This window comes from Schistocerca piceifrons, chromosome 4 (genome assembly GCF_021461385.2).
Source record: "Schistocerca piceifrons isolate TAMUIC-IGC-003096 chromosome 4, iqSchPice1.1, whole genome shotgun sequence".
NCBI classification, from domain to species: domain Eukaryota; kingdom Metazoa; phylum Arthropoda; class Insecta; order Orthoptera; family Acrididae; genus Schistocerca; species Schistocerca piceifrons.
In genome coordinates this window covers 406,678,819-406,695,984 of record NC_060141.1, presented here as the reverse complement: position 1 = coordinate 406,695,984, position 17,166 = coordinate 406,678,819, and the positions used below count along the sequence as shown (strand labels likewise).

The following is a 17,166-nucleotide window of genomic DNA, read 5'->3' as shown; positions in this document are numbered from 1 at the left end:
CCATGATTTAGCCAGTACTGACATATAGTATGCTGCTGTAACAGTACTGCGAGGGGTAAGTGTAGGCTGGTAAATCTTTCCATGACAGTAAAAAAATACGATCACCATCACTTTCCATGCAGATCAAGCAATTGTCACCTGTTTTGGTGTTGGAGAACTTGGCGAGTTCCATACTGTGCTGGCTCGTTTTGCTTCAGGATCGTAATGATGCAGCCATGACTCATCATAGGTGATAATCAATTCCAGAAATGCGTCCCCTCCATCAGCAAAGAGATTCAGCACCTCACAGCTTGTCTCCATTAAAACAGCCTTTTGTCCAGGAGTCAACAGATGTGGCTCCCTACTGGTACGAACACTGCCATATGAAATTCTCAAAACTTCACTGAAATTACATTATGTTACCCACCGATCCTTGTGGATAATTACAGCAGTTACGTTGATGACTTCAGTCACAGCAGAAACCAAAACACGAAGCCTACCTTGCTTAACATACACAAGTAAGCATTCTTTGAAGTCCTTGAACAGTGTACATACTGTTACATGAGGCACCAGGTATCCACCATATGCTTGCTGCAGCTTCTCTTAAGTTTTAGTGGCTGTATGGTTTAAACAAACACAGAATTTTATTGTGGCACTTTGCTCCTCTCATATCACATCCATTGTTTAGTGCGTGTACAAAATTGAGCATTACTACCAACCTACTGATATAATGATCCCACTCTTATCAAATATTCAGATAGGTAACTAACATAGAAGCTTTGGTGGTCAGCCCTCTTATGTGGAATGTTCACAGCCCAGATATATCATGTAGCGATGAAAGTTCACTACTTTTTCCTCGTAATTTTCTGGAAGCCATTGAGCGATGATATTTCTGCCGCGGAAGCCTAATAGATTTCAATCTTGATATCCAGCCCTGGCTAGCTTTCTAATCGGTGATGCCTAGTTTTTTGGCTAAAGCAAATGCTTTTGAGTTTGCATATTTTACTACTCGCCATGCATCCATATTGTTGCTTACCTTATACATAATTACAGAGCCTTGTTTGATGTCCGGATGCTTCACTCCACTTCTAACGTGCTACTGACATGTCACATACTGAGGCCACAACACTACTATAGTATAATAGTATCTATTGTTAGAGGCGGAGCAGCACCAACCTTATTACAATGAATCCATCCACCTCAGTTTTTTGTTCTTAAATTTAGAAAAATGTTACATGGATGATTCAGGTATATATATGGTACTTAGTGGATGGAATCCATTCCCACCTGTCTGCCACCTCAAAACCCTCCTTGCCACCATGAATACAATCTCACTCTACCCCAACATCCTGCATACACATGGCCTCCCTGCTGTTCAGCACACTCACAAAAAAACTATTTACTGTGATATTAATGATCTTTGTTGTTTATCAATACTTCTTCACCATTGACAGCCAGACCTATAAACCAATCAGTTGGGATGATTTTAAAACCATGGTACATCCTGTGCCAAATTTTTCATGGCATACATGGTAGAATCACTCATCAAACTCTCCAAAAATTGAATACTTCCCACCCTTCCCTGCCCCCCCCCCCCCCCCCCCCCCCTCTCCCCAACAAGCAGGTTAAGTTCCATTTTTCATATCTTTGTGGTCTGGATTCATTTTAAAGAAGTCATCCAGTTTCAGCTAAAAACCTTTCTCAACTCAAATTCAACTGGTCCTTTCAAATATCAAGCCGTCTTCCTGAACCTTGATCTCCATCTTGTTGCATCTCACATTCATGCACATCAAATGCTCCCTTTCCTAGAGCCTAACTATGCCTGATATATGTGTTTGGCTCCAATGGGTTTTGATTGATCTGCTCCCCACACCTCAAAGCAAAACACCAGCAAAGTGAGCACTTATGTAGAGTAACAGCTACAAACCTTACCACTAATGATGCCTGGCAAAAAATTAAGATGAAACATGTATGGCATGATAAAATACAAATGTCAACAAAAGTTACGGATGTTGATCCAGTTAATTGCTCTTTCCTGTATGCAGAAGGTAGGTGTGTGTGTGTGTGTGTGTGTGTGTGTGTGTGTGTGTGTGTGTTTGTTTGTTTTAGCAATACCTAAGAGCATGTACTGAAGTTCCAGCCTACTCGTGAAATAAAAAATTTTTCTCTTTCTACAATTAATTATATTTCATAGTAAGTGCTTTTCATTTTGACATTGTGTATGTGAAACTATCTTGATTTATTGTTCAAGGAGAATCTCATCTGATTCTTTTCTTTTTTAAAAAAAATTATGGACCAATAATTCAGGGTTAATAAGAGAGTTATTTGAAGCAGTATAAAAATCAGATTATTATTTTTTTCTTTGCAAGGTTTATCTTGTTCAAGAATAAGTAATGGTGCCCTACACTGAAACAAACTTAATCGTCTAATAAAGCACTACCATTTCAAAATGAATCAAAACCACAAGAAAATGGGACATTAAATACGAAATAATTGCTGATTTTGTTCGGTTCATACCAACTCTGATGACTTCTTGCTTTATTGCATCTTGCATGCATTGAGGAATGATGTTGCTGAAATCTCTCAGAATAGCAAATGTTTTTTTTAAGAAAATATGATAAATGTAACTCTAAATCGGATTATATATGTATATTGTAGTGTTGATTAACAAATAAGCCTATCAAATATACAAACCAGAACTTTCATTTCTTTTATTTCATCATACATTCTTTCAGTCTGTTCTTCATCTCCAGAATCAGTAGGCATATTTGGTATATCTGTACTATTGTGGTGGTTCTCTACTTTTTGTTGATTTTTGTGCTGATAAATCTGAACTAACTTGATGAGGAATCCTGTACTTTCTGCCACTGCTCTTCTATAATTCTCACTATAACCTCAAGCTATCCATTTATCTTTTTCAAGTTCTTTAACTTACTAAGGGCCTAATCAATTAAGGGAACTAACATTCCACTCTTCAAACCACAGCATGCCAAATTTATTCTCGCTAATGGCAACATCCTCCTGAGTAGTCCCCATCCAGACCTCAAAATGGAGGACTATTTTATTTGTGGGGTATTTTACTCAAGATGATGCCATTACCAATGAACCATATAATACAGCTGCTTGTCATCAGGAAATACAATGGCTGTAGTTTTCCCTAGCTCTCAGCTGTTCGTAATATTATACTAGCAAGGCCTAAGTTGGCTAATGTTATAAGAGCAGATCAGTCAGTCATTCAGACTGTTTCCCCTACGACTGTTGAACAAGTTGCTGCCTCTCTTCAGGAACCATATGTTAGTTTGGTACGTATGAAGCAATAAAAAAATTAATTGACTGGAGAAATGAATGGAAGGTTAAGTTTCTTTCAGAATTTTGCACAGAGCATAATTTAATCATTATAGAAACTTGGTTTAAGACTCATGAGAGAAGGCTGCGAGAGACCTTAAAATAAACTTTAACTGCAAAACATTTCCAGATGCAGATTTGAACCATAATTAATCAGTTAAGGACTACAAATTTAAAAAAAAAATTGTGGAGATGTATGGATAATTTGAAAGAATAGATGTTCTGCGCTTCAAAGAGAGCATTAGGCAACAGATGAAGCAAGGAAAGGAGCAGTGGTGGCTGGTTATCATGTATTACTGCACTCCAGTACGTTGTAAATATCCAACTAAAATTGTGCCATTTATCTTTGAATGGAAGTTGGGAAATGCACTAAAGTTATGTCATTTCTCTTTAAGTGTGTGCTGGTATGCAAATAAAATGGACAAAAACATGTTTTGTAGTGCTCTCTCCGCAATAAGTAGAAACCAGTGTAGTGTGTTGAAATTGTGGTCAGCCATGCTACAGTCAACTCAGAGAAGGGATGCAGCTGTATGTTTTTATCTGTGCATTCTCTGATGCGATGTTATCCCTTCCGACACTGTGAGTACAATGTGGCTCACAGCACCAGGTCAGTATTTTTCATTGAAATTACGAGTAATATATTGTGCAAGTGTAGAGTATGAGGGATTTTTGAGGAGCAGTTGGCACGACTGCAACATAGCCGAATGGTCTAGCGCACGGATTGGCAATTCATTGGCTCGGTTTCTTCCCTCCCACCTGCCATTTTAAACTATTAATTATAAAATTTAAATACATTTAAAAAGTTCAGTTTATATACATAAAAATTAATATATTGAATTTATTTACAATTACTACCTTTGTAAGTCAAAAGGCTACAAGCTGCCACACTGGAGCACATTGACTAAAATTTTGCACAAGTCAGCTGCTACTGGTAAGGAGTACAATAGAGATCAATGGAGATCATTGAGAGATTAAGCAGTGAAGGCAGCACATTATCAAACAGGCAAACCCCAACTGGCTAACACACAAGGCGTGAAATGATCAAACCTAGGAAATGTAGTAGGTGAAAGATAGACATGTATGTCAGAAGAATGAGACTGACAGGAAATGAAAAATTCCAAAGCAGTAACAGCTGGAAAAGAAATGCAAAGCTATAGAACCAGTCATGAATACTGGATAAACAGATGCCACATATATGAGAATTAAAGAAGCACCTGAATGAGTATAAAGACCTCAGATGACAAGTCAGCACTAAACAAAGAATGGAAGCCTGAAAGATGGGAGGACTGTACAGAAGAGCTGTACAAAGTGAACAAATTTGAAGACAAGATTATGGAAAGAAAAGAAGAAGATGAGATAGAGGTGTGATATGATGAAAAGAATTTGACAGAGAACTGTAAGATGTAAATCAAAACAATGCACCTGGAGTAGAGCATTCCCTCAGAATTATTGAGATTGCTGGGAGAACAGACCATGACATTATTATTTCACTTGGTGTGCAAGTTATGTGAAACAGGCAAAATACCCTCAGATTACAAGAAGAATGTAGTAATTTAAATTCTAAAGAAGGCAGGTGCTGACAAGTACAAATACCACATAATGTGTTTAATGAGTCATGGTTGTAAAAATACTGACACCAACCATGTACAGAAGAGTAGACAAACTGACATGTGTTGCCTTTTGGGAAAGATGATTTTGTGTTCCAGAGAAACGCAGGAAGATGTAAGGTCAATACTGATCCTACGACTTATCTTAGAAGACAGGTTTAAGAAAGGTTAACCTGTTTTTATATTATTTATAGTTTTATAAAAAGCTTTAAAAAATGTTTGCTGGAATACATTCTTTGAAATTATTAAGGCAGTGGGGATAAAATAAAGGGAGCAGAAAGTTATCTACAACATGTACAGAAACCAGACTGCAGTTACAAGAATCAAAGGGTACGAAAGAGAATCAGTAGTTGAGAAAGGAGCAAACAGGGTTGCAGCGTCTCCATGATGTTACTCAGTCTGTATATTGAACAAGCAGTATAGGAAATCAAAGAAAAATGTGGAATGGGAGTTAAAGTTAAATAAACAAAAATAAAAATTGTGGTTTATTGATGACATTGTAATTCTGTCAGTGACAGAAAAGGACCTGGAAAAGCAGTTGAAGGGAATGGATATTTTATTGGAAAGAGGGTACAAGATGAACATTAACAAAAGTAAAACAGGCATAATGGAATGATGTGCTTTTTGAGCAACAACATATATATAGTCCGCATTTTATATCCTGTCTACTTAGGCCCTCATCAGTTATGTTGTTGCTCAAAAAGCACAACATCCCATTATGCCTGTTTTACTTTTGTTAATGTTCATCTTGTAACCTCTTTCCAATACAATATCCATTCTGGTAAGTTAAGTTTTGAAATATGAGTGGGATTATGTAAGTAACACAGTGAAAGAATACAACAGTGTTAACAGAATATTGTTTTCTCCAGAGTATAAAGGTTTCAGTGACACTCTGTACATGTAGGCATTTCTCTAACTCTACTCTTGATGTCATGTTCATCACATACAAGTGGGATTTGCAGAATTTATTTATATGTTAGCAAGTTGAATGGAATATGTGCAGTTATTTGTGAAGTTGCTGAATTATGGAAGTTTATTTCATAATGATGTTGCTTGAGTGCTCTATTGACAGTTGAGTCACCTGCATTGGTTAAATGAAATTCTGCAATACATATTTGCTTACGGGATCTAGAAGATTGTAGACAGTAGAATATTATTAGTGAGCATATAATGTTCAGAAAATTGGATTAAAGGGAAAGATGCAGTATTGTACTGTTAGTCTATGACTGAATTGGATTAACGGCTAAAAGCTATGTGCTTCATCATGGGTTAGTTTAGATAGTGTGAGAGCATTACATGAATGCTATACAATAAAGATATTGTGTATCCTTGAGAGCTGAACTGTGAAAATTCTGAGATGTCATATACCAATATATGACCACTTGTATGTGATATACATGACCTCAAGAGTAAAATTAGAGAAATGCCTACACGTACAAAGTGTCACTAAAACCTTTTTACTTTGGAGAAAATGGTATTCTTTTAACACTGTTGTATTCTTTCATTGTGTTACTTACATAATCACACTAATATTTCAATACTTAACATGTTTCAGCCACACAAATTCCAAACGCACACATCACAGCATACTTTAATGACAACACATTGTGAGCACCATGTGCAAATAACATTTAAGATGACCAATATGTGGTTGAATCCAGTTACATTGTCATTGTCTCAATGACAGAATAAAATAATATATGTAAAATACGAAAGGAAAAACATCTGCTTTAAATCACAAAAAATGGTGATTTTGAGTTCTGAAAGCCAACCCTCAGCATACAATTAGTTAAATAGTATATAACTTTTCACACACCTTCTGTGAATGGTGTGGACCGAGATGGTCTTGAGGAGGGGTGAGGTGAGATGGAGATGATGATGATGATGATGATGATGACGCCATTGATGATGATCCTAATCCTAATCCATCATGTACCCTCTGTTACACCTTATGCCGACTTGCAGAGTCTAGATCTATCACTTTCCCAGAGGTACAACCAAAGTTATTTCCGTGGTTGTGAATGGCACTCCATTGAGGCAGAGAGATTACTAATAAATTCTCACTACAGTAACTAGTTTGTTGTGTAGAACATAAGATATTTAGACGGTCTTCAATGATTCTACTGAATTGCTTAAGTTCAGAGGAGTGAGGAGAAAGCTCCTGTGTCAGTGGCTCCTCTGCCCTACTTTTCAGGTCTTCAAGAAATGTGTTTTAAGTATGTTTTCAACCTTCCTCCAAGTTCTGGACTTTGAGGGTCTGTGGAAGACAATCTAGGTTCCTGCAAGGCACATGTGTCTACCAGTTCCCTTGCAGTACAGCTCGGCAAATATTGGTCATGAACATTTAAGACCATAACAACGAAGCAAATCAGCAAATGCTGGACACAGCATCAGCAGTGGTCACTGCATGAAGTATAACATGAATATTTTGTCATCCACAACCGACTGTTGGGATAGTGTTGTAATGACAATTTACTAGCATATGGCCTTATAAATAGTGATGAAAGGTTTTGTTTGAATTCTACATGGCGTCCATTTTTATCTAGTGAAAAAGTACAAAGTTTAAGTCAGCACCACACTTTCATCAGTCTGCCAGTAGTTTCTCTACATGTTGTAAGCATTTACTTCATGGCATTAGTGTTGATTATGTGTGGCCTATTTTTCTTCTTGCATGGCCTCTTATTGGTCCTTGGGTGAGTACAGCCTCAACCCTCCAGGATTTATATTGAGCACCAGTAGGTTAGGCAGAAGTCTATGCCTTGAAAATGACTGGAGGTTTAGCTGTCTAAGTACACTCCTGGAAATTGAAATAAGAACACCGTGAATTCATTGTCCCAGGAAGGGGAAACTTTATTGACACATTCCTGGGGTCAGATACATCACATGATCACACTGACAGAACCACAGGCACATAGACACAGGCAACAGAGCATGCACAATGTCGGCACTAGTACAATGTATATCCACCTTTCGCAGCAACGCAGGCTGCTATTCTCCCATGGAGACGATCGTAGAGATGCTGGATGTAGTCCTGTGGAACGGCTTGCCATGCCATTTCCACCTGGCGCCTCAGTTGAACCAGCGTTCGTGCTGGACGTGCAGACCGCGTGAGACGACGCTTCATCCAGTCCCAAACATGCTCAATGGGGGACAGATCCGGAGATCTTGCTAGCCAGGGTAGTTGACTTACACCTTCTAGAGCACGTTGGGTGGCACGGGATACATGCGGACGCGCATTGTCCTGTTGGAACAGCAAGTTCCCTTGCCGGTCTAGGAATGGTAGAACGATGGGTTCGATGATGGTTTGGATGTACCGTGCACTATTCAGTGTCCCCTCGACGATCACCAGTGGTGTACGGCCAGTGTAGGAGATCGCTCCCCACACCATGATGCCGGGTGTTGGCCCTGTGTAACTCGGTCGTATGCAGCCCTGATTGTGGCGCTCACCTGCACGGCGCCAAACACGCATACGACCATCATTGGCACCAAGGCAGAAGCGACTCTCATCGCTGAAGACGACACGTCTCCATTCGTCCCTCCATTCACGCCTGTCGCGACACCACTGGAGGCGGGCTGCACGATGTTGGGGCATGAGCGGAAGACGGCCTTACGGTGTGTGGGACCATAGCCCAGCTTCATGGAGACGGTTGCGAATGGTCCTCGCCAATACCCCAGGAGCAACAGTGTCCCTAATTTGCTGGGAAGTGGCGGTGCGGTCCCCTACGGCACTGCGTAGGATCCTACGGTCTTGGCGTGCATCCGTGCGTCGCTGCGGTCCGGTCCCAGGTCGACGGGCACGTGCACCTTCCGCCGACCACTGGCGACAACATCGATGTACTGTGGAGACCTCACGCCCCACGTGTTGAGCAATTCGGCGGTACGTCCACCCGGCCTCCCGCATGCCCACTATACGCCCTCGCTCAAAGTCCGTCAACTGCACATACGGTTCACGTCGACGCTGTCGCGGCATGCTACCAGTGTTAAAGACTGCGATGGAGCTCCGTATGCCACGGCAAACTGGCTGACACTGACGGCGGCGGTGCACAAATGCTGCGCAGCTAGCGCCATTCGACGGCCAACACCGCGGTTCCTGGTGTGTCCGCTGTGCCGTGTGTGTGATCATTGCTTGTACAGCCCTCTCGCAGTGTCCGGAGCAAGTATGGTGGGTCTGACACACCGGTGTCAATGTGTTCTTTTTTCCATTTCCAGGAGTGTATTTGTGGTTTCTGAAGAATTTGCATAGCTGTATCCCAAGATATTCTCAGATTAAGACATTATGGAAATGTGAAGAAAATCTTTTGAGTGTCGACAAAAACTGTTTGAAAGAAATTACAGTTAATTCCAAGTGCATAATGTTCAACTAGTGATGGAAACAATGTAACTGAAAACAAAAAAAAACATGCAGTCCAGTGAGGCTGAAGGTAAAAAAAAAAAGAAAGAATGTTTTGGAGAGCTGCTTTATTGGAATGCAACCAGCATAAATTATCTGTGGCAATAAGAAGCTAAAATAATGAGTTCCAGCAGCTTGATAATATATGGTGAGCTGTTTCTACTTCTCAACTTGTATAAGTGCTATCCAATCATTGTATGTAAAAAAAATTCTTTCACTTATTCAGGACAGACTTTTGTACCCTATATATTGCATGATTGTTAGCATCTGAAATTCATGTGAATCAAACACTTCACCAAGTATTGTTTTGGTGTTTACTGACAAAACTTTTATTTCCTGAATGACAGGAGATACCTTCTTAACTGTCTGGTATTCAAACATGTGAAAGTCCAGACAGGACAATAATAAATACAAAATACATAAACTGGAAGAAACACACAAATACGATTTTAATACTGCTGCTTCTGGACCCTGAAGACTTGCTCATAAAACCTACAGAGAGAATCAGAAAGAAATATCTGGATTGTAAACACACCCGAGATAGAAGTCTGGACAGAATGAAACCATTGGACACAATGAATGGAATTTAAATTTCTGTAATGTTAACTTGTTTCATTTAAGACTAAGCTCGAGCAATTTGGTAGTGATTATACAGAGTGAACGAAACTGAAAAGACAAAATAAATACTTGGATGACATCAAAAAAATTGGGAGAGATTGATGCAGATCATTTGATGAGAGCAAATTATTCTTACTTTACTGCACTATGAAAGATGTGCTGAACTGAGACGTAAGCATGCGCGAGTGCTTCTCATGAATATCTGAAAATACATTTTTAAAACATGTTGACTTGATTCTAAAAGAAACTCCAGATTCTGCCTCAAAACAAGAATAAAATTATATTCTCTCTTCGAGCATATCTATGTAATAAAAATGTACTTGTCTTACTTCAGACAGGGTTACAGGCAAGAATATGATGATAAATAAATCAGCCACCCTGTTTAGGGTGCGAGTAGGACAGAGTTACTGCAAGACTGAAGCTGTATGCTTGGTTGCCTCAGTTGGTAGGAAGTGTCTGGGTTTCAGCCACAGTCCAACACAGTTTTAATGCCGAGGACGTTTACTTTCACATACACACTTCCGCAGACTGGAAATTTCATTCTGGAATGTGGCATGAAGCCTCAACAAGTATGAGTGAGACTAAGAGTTCAAAGATGTGGTTGGCCTCAGGACTTTATGCTTTGACAACTTTAACTTCTGGAAATACAATTGCACAAGAATGAAAAGTTTCACTGCAATTTGAATTCTGCGTTAACCTGTAGGTCAAATTGCTGAGTAAACTGAAGTTCAGTGCAGATGAAGAGAAATGAATATGATGACAATGCTAAATGAAACACTGCACTGTTCATATCAACCTTACATAATACCTAGCTGAGGTTTCAGATAGTGTGTCAAAATTTCTCTCTTCCTTTATGTAAACCTTCCTTTTAGTTTAATGTCTAGCCTATGGTATATACTTGTAGCTTAGCGATTGCAATGTGTTGCAGGAAGATTTCACCACAGATATTCCCTCTTTAGATTTATGTAATAAGAAACTATTCCATTGTCAATTATTTTAGTAATGAGACAATGAGCCAAATGTAAGATAAACTGTATAACATCCGATATACAGGGTGCTTCAAAAATGACCAGTATATTTGAAACGGCAATAAAAACTAAACGAGCAGCGATAGAAATACACCGTTTGTTGCAATATGCTTGGGACAACAGTACATTTTCAGGCGGACAAACTTTCGAAATTACAGTAGTTACAATTTTCAACAACAGATGGCGCTGCAAGTGATGTGAAAGATACAGAAGACAACGCAGTCTGTGGGTGCACCATTCTGTACATCGTCTTTCTGCTGTAAGCGTGTGCTGTTCACAACTTGCAAGTGTGCTGTAGACAACATGGTTTATTCCTTAGAACAGAGGATTTTTCTGGTGTTGGAATTCCACCGCCTAGAACACAGTGTTGTTGCAACAAGACGAAGTTTTCAACGGAGGTTTAATGTAACCAAAGGACCGAAAAGCGATACAATAAAGGATCTGTTTGAAAAATTTCAACGGACTGGGAACGTGACGGATGAACGTGCTGGAAAGGTAGGGCGACTGCGTACAGCAACCACAGAGGGCAACGCGCAGCTAGTGCAGCAGGTGATCCAACAGCAGCCTCGGGTTTCCGTTCGCCGTGTTGCAGCTGCGGTCCAAATGACGCCAACGTCCACGTATCGTCTCATGTGCCAGAGTTTACACCTCTATCCATACAAAATTCAAACGCGGCAACCCCTCAGCGCCGCTACCATTGCTGCATGAGAGACATTCGCTAACGATATAGTGCACAGGATTGATGACGGCGATTGCATGTGGGCAGCATTTGGTTTACTGACAAAGCTTATTTTTACCTGGACGGCTTCGTCAATAAACAGAACTGGCGCATATGGGGAACCGAGAAGCCCCATGTTGCAGTCCCATCGTCCCTGCATCCTCAAAAAGTACTGGTCTGGGCCGCCATTTCTTCCAAAGGAATCATTGGCCCATTTTTCAGATCGGAAACGATTACTGCATCACGCTATCTGGACATTCTTTGTGAATTTGTGGTGGTACAAACTGCCTTAGACGACACTGCGAACACCTCGTGGTTTATGCAAGATGGTGCCCGGCCACATCGCATGGCCGACGTCTTTAATTTCCTGAATGAATATTTCGATGATCGTGTGATTGCTTTGGGCTATCCGAAACATACAGGAGGTGGCGTGGATTGGCCTCCCTATTCGCCAGACATGAACCCCTGTGACTTCTTTCTGTGGGGACACTTGAAAGACCAGGTGTACCGCCAGAATCCAGAAACAACTGAACAGCTAAAGCAGTACATCTCATCTGCATGTGAAGCCATTCCACCAGACACGTTGTCAAAGGTTTCGGGTAATTTCATTCAGAGACTACGCCATATTATTACTACGCATGGTGGATATGTGGAAAATATCGTACTATAGAGTTTCCCAGACTGCAGCGCCATCTGTTGTTGAAAATTGTAACTACTGTAATTTCGAAAGTTTGTCTGTCTGAAAATGTACAGTTGTCCCAAGCATATTGCAACAAACGGTGTATTTCTATCGCTGCTCGTTTAGTTTTTATTGCCGTTTCAAATATACCGGTCATTTTTGAAACACCCTGTATGAAACTCCCTGGCAGATTAAAACTGTGGTTGCAAGTTCGCGTCTCGGTCCAGCACACAGTTTTAATCTGCCAGGAAGTTTCATATCACTGCACACTCCACTGCAGAGTGAAAATCTCATTCTGGAAACATCCCCCAGGCTGTGGCTAAGTCTTGTCTCTGCAATATTCTTTCTTCCAGGAGTTCTAGTCCTGCAAGGTTCACAGAAGAGCTTCCATGAAGTTTGGAAGGTAGGAGGTACTGGAAGAACTGAAGCTGTGAGGATGGGTTGTGAGTTGGGCTTGGGTTGCTCAGTTGGTAGAGCACTTGCCCGCAAAAGGCAAAGGTCCCAAGTTCGTGTTTGGGTCTGGCACACAGCTCTAATCTGCTAGGAAGTTTCACATCAGCGCACACTCTGCTGAAGAGTGAAAATCTCATTCTGATCCCATATATATTGATTATTCTATTCATCATAACTTATGGAATGAATATACGAGGGTTGACTGAAAAGTAATGCCTACACCTTCGTAACTCTTCAACAGTTGGCAGCATTGGTATGCAGTAGGTACGGGCTTGTTTCGGAGCCTCTTCCGTACAGTTCCAGTTGGCGGGAAGCCTAAGCATTGAATGGTTGTGTCGTCACAGTGTAAAGTATGGAATACTGCGCAGACGGTCAGTCAGTGCGATTTAAGTGACATGTAGCCATTGATTTCTTGACAGCAGAAGGTGTCACTTCAAAGGAGATTCATCAGAGAATGAAAGCAGTTTATGGTGATTGTGTTGAGGTGAGTAAGTTTAAAGATGTTGATGCAGGGACATCTGACCTGCGTGAAAAACAAAGAGTTGGTCATTCTGTGACATCAACCCCCGAGTTTCAGAAGCAAACTGTTGATAGATTGATTCAGGACGATTGTCGTATCACTCAGAGAGAAATTGCAAGCACAATCAGCATTTCACAAGTACGTGTGGGTCGCATTATGGCTTTGCTTGGCTATCGGAAGATCTGTGCACGATGTGTACCCCGGATGCTGACTCCTGAAATGAAAGTGCACAGATCTGAAATTTGCCAGGAACTCCTCTCGCATTATGAGACTGAAGGTGACACCTTTCTCCATTCAATTGTGACAGGAGACAAAATGTGGTACACCATTACGACCCAGCGACGAAACATCAGTCTGTGGGATATCGATACAAAGAGTCACCCCGGAAAAAGAAATTCAAGACGCAGCCCTCACCTGGAAAAATCATGGCCACAGTGTTCTGGGAGGCAGATGATGTTATCCATTTTAATTTCCTTGATCGTGGAACAACAGTAAACTCAGAGCATTACATCACACTGAAACAACAGCTAACGAGAGTCCAAAAGGAAAAGGGAAATGTTTTCCTGCAGCATGACAATGCCGAACCACACACTTCACGTGGCACCACAGCAGAACTTCAGAGACTGAATCTCACCATCGTACGGCATCCTCCATACAGTCCAGATTTAGCACCATCTGAATTCCATCTGTTCCTGAAAAGAAAGACAATCTGCAGGGAGGGTCATCATTCTGATGAAGACATTGAGAGAACTGAGAGACTGTGGTTGTGGAAACAGTGTGTCGACTTCAGAAAACTTGTTCATTATTGGCAGAAATGTATCCAATTGGCTGGTGATTATGTGGCAAAGTGAATACTGTTAATTAAATATCACATTCTAAGGATTTATGAACTTGATTTATTAAAACATTCCCATCCAAACTCAATTAATGAAGGTGGAGACATTACTTTTCATTCAACCCTCATGTGTGTGTGATTTTTTATATATATATATATATATATATATTAGTAGGTTAATGCTTTACTACCAATGTCAGCACAACAGTGAATTACCACTTTTTTGTGAGCTGTTGCTTCTGGTAATTTCTGTAGAGTATGTATTTCTTGTAGTGCCACCTGCAAGTGCTATATAAAGGTGGAACAGATGGCTGTGTGGACACTTTTTTTAGTCCACACATTTGAGGGCCTTAGTGAAGCCACAAACTATACCAAGGGATAATTTTTCTTGTTTCTCCCTATCAGGATTTAATTTATGAGTAACATATGAATTTCTCTCCAGTTGAAGATAGTGAACAAGCTCTTTTCAGAATATGAAGTCTGTTTGCTACATAGGTCACTTTATCAAACGGTTTGGAGAAGACTGGGCTCAGTGAACTGGATGTATTGGAAGTGATTCGTTTTTCCGCGGTTTTTATAAATGACCGCAATTATTGCAAATTTAAATCTCTTAAAAATATGCTTTGAGTTAGTGACAGATTGCAAAGACAGCTGCAGTGATCTCCTAGAAATCAGTATTGTAGGTTAATGCTTTACTACCAATGTCAGCACAACAGTGAATTACCACTTTTTTGTGAGCTGTTGCTTCTGGTAATTTCTGTAGAGTATGTAGTCAGTCAATGGTGTTTACACACCAGTTGTAACCTGCTGCTATTCTGTTACTGCATTCAGCAACCAAGTAACTCAATTCTTGCTGAGTGCCATTTAAAATCATACCATAAGTGAACTGCAAGAACTATTAGTAACTTGATAGAGTTTACTTGATAAAAAGTATGCTGGTAACAGCAGACACAGATTACACTGTATCATCAGATTCAGTTTCATCTTTTGGATGTGCTATAAATCAAACCATACCTTTCAAACTTGTTTTAATCATTCATGTGACTTAATACAGATTACATATATAGAAATATGGAATGAATATAAATGCAAATGTGTCTATATTTTCTGCTTTATAACTTGCACAACTTATTACAGACACACCAGGTGATGACTCTAATGATGCCAATGCTGCTGCCAATGCAACTGCTGATGCTGCTCCTGAGACAATTAATTACAATTATGTTGATGCAGCTGATGAGGATGATACAGAGTGAAGTGAATATTTCTCTCAAAGAACCAAATAATGGAACTAGTCAACTTTGTTTGATAAGTGCACCTATGCCTGTGTTGTGATTTGACTGTTGTGATGTTTGCTTTTTGAACACAGTTCCAAGAGTGTGATTCCTGTTTGTTTGTGTGATGATAACTATGATGCCATTTTTCACCATACTCTTTGATATTTATATGAAGAATTTTGTATACACCATTTTACTGCATGATCATTATTCATTTACATAAACTAGTCATATGTGCTATAAGATATATGTAAGTCTTGCCTAAATCAATAAGCGTACACCAACTGACAAGATTCAATGACCTGTTAACCGTCAGTTCTAGCCATGTTTCTGAACCAAGTGGGTGCAGTTTAGAGACACGGAACTGATGGCAAAATTTTTTGGTGATAATGTTATTGAATTAAATGAAATATATATTTTAAGACTATTTTACCTGTACTGTTACAAAAAGTATGGTTCATGTTTAAATATCTATCAGACAGTTATTACAAGAGATTCTTGTAAATATTTGACACGTATACAATGAGAAAACCTCACAAACTCCATTTTTCTTAAAAAAATATAAATAAAGGCACTGTACAACTAGAATATATTTGTAAATTCTATGAATCCTTCTCTAAAAACCATCCTTTATCTATATCTACCTTTAATGACACAGTACCACACTATTAACCATTTTTTTTAAAGGGACAAAAGTTATTTTACCAAATATTTTTTTCTTCCACATTTGTCGTACGACTCTCACATATTTGAAGAGATAATAAGTATTATGTGGAAAAATATTCCTGATCTAAAATGTGTGATGCACCTGCAAAGCAATGCCTATCATGTGAAGACAATCAATAGCAGGATCATTGATCAGTTTCTCTTTAATCTTTGAATGCGTTTCTAGATAAAATAGGTGTTTTTAATTGCTGGATGCAGGAGGGAACAACAGACCAACAGGACTGATTGCACCACTGCAGGTGATGACTGGCATATTGCGCGGGCGCCAGGAACGGATCGCTCTTCCACATCATGAACCATATCACAACAAACTTCATCTGTTGCGCTACAAGCAGTGTCCACACGTGGTATTTGATACGGTTTACAGCAGCCATTGCTGTGTTCACCACTGAGTCAATGCCACAGGCATTTTCACCGGCAATGGTGCAGTGAATGACAGCCATTGCCAACCAAATGCAATGACACTGTTTTTTACCGACAAATCCCAATTCTGCCTGCACCATCATGATGGTCAGGTTAGAGTCTGGAGACACCATGGTGAGAGATTGTTGAACTGTTGCATTACACTTCACCACACTGGTCCTCGATGGCCACATTACAACAGGATAATGCATGATCACACATGGCAGGCAATGTTCAAGACCTCTTCGTTCCCCATTGGATTCCATCGCTGCCTTGCATTCCTGTTCTCCCAGCCTCTCACATATTGAAAGTGTCTGGTTGATGATTGCAGAACAACTGGCTTGGGATACATCACCCGCCGCTAAACCAGATCAACTTTGGCAATATCTCTAAGTAGCATGGACTGGTCTGCCTGAACAACACACACAGGGTCTCTCTGACTCAATGCCGAGGCGTGTAGCAGTGGTTGTAGCCAAAAATGGCAGCAACACTCAATACCAATTTCATCATCTTCCTCACTTCACATGGATCTGTATTTTCAGTCATGTGATCTTTGTGCAATGCGTTCTCCCCCCCCAAATCAATTAAG

At 40.0% G+C, this 17,166-nt stretch overlaps 1 protein-coding gene across 1 annotated transcript in view; it reads left to right on the top strand.

Annotated features, from left to right (window-relative positions):
- Positions 1 to 16,037, top strand: part of LOC124795398 (trimeric intracellular cation channel type 1B.1) — a 60,305-nt gene extending 44,268 nt beyond the window's left edge. Inside the window, exon 8 of the mRNA XM_047259413.1 lies at positions 15,310 to 16,037. The gene's annotated coding sequence lies outside the window, so the exon portion shown is untranslated. The remainder of the gene's footprint in view (positions 1 to 15,309) is intronic.
- Positions 16,038 to 17,166: the final 1,129 nt, after the last annotated feature.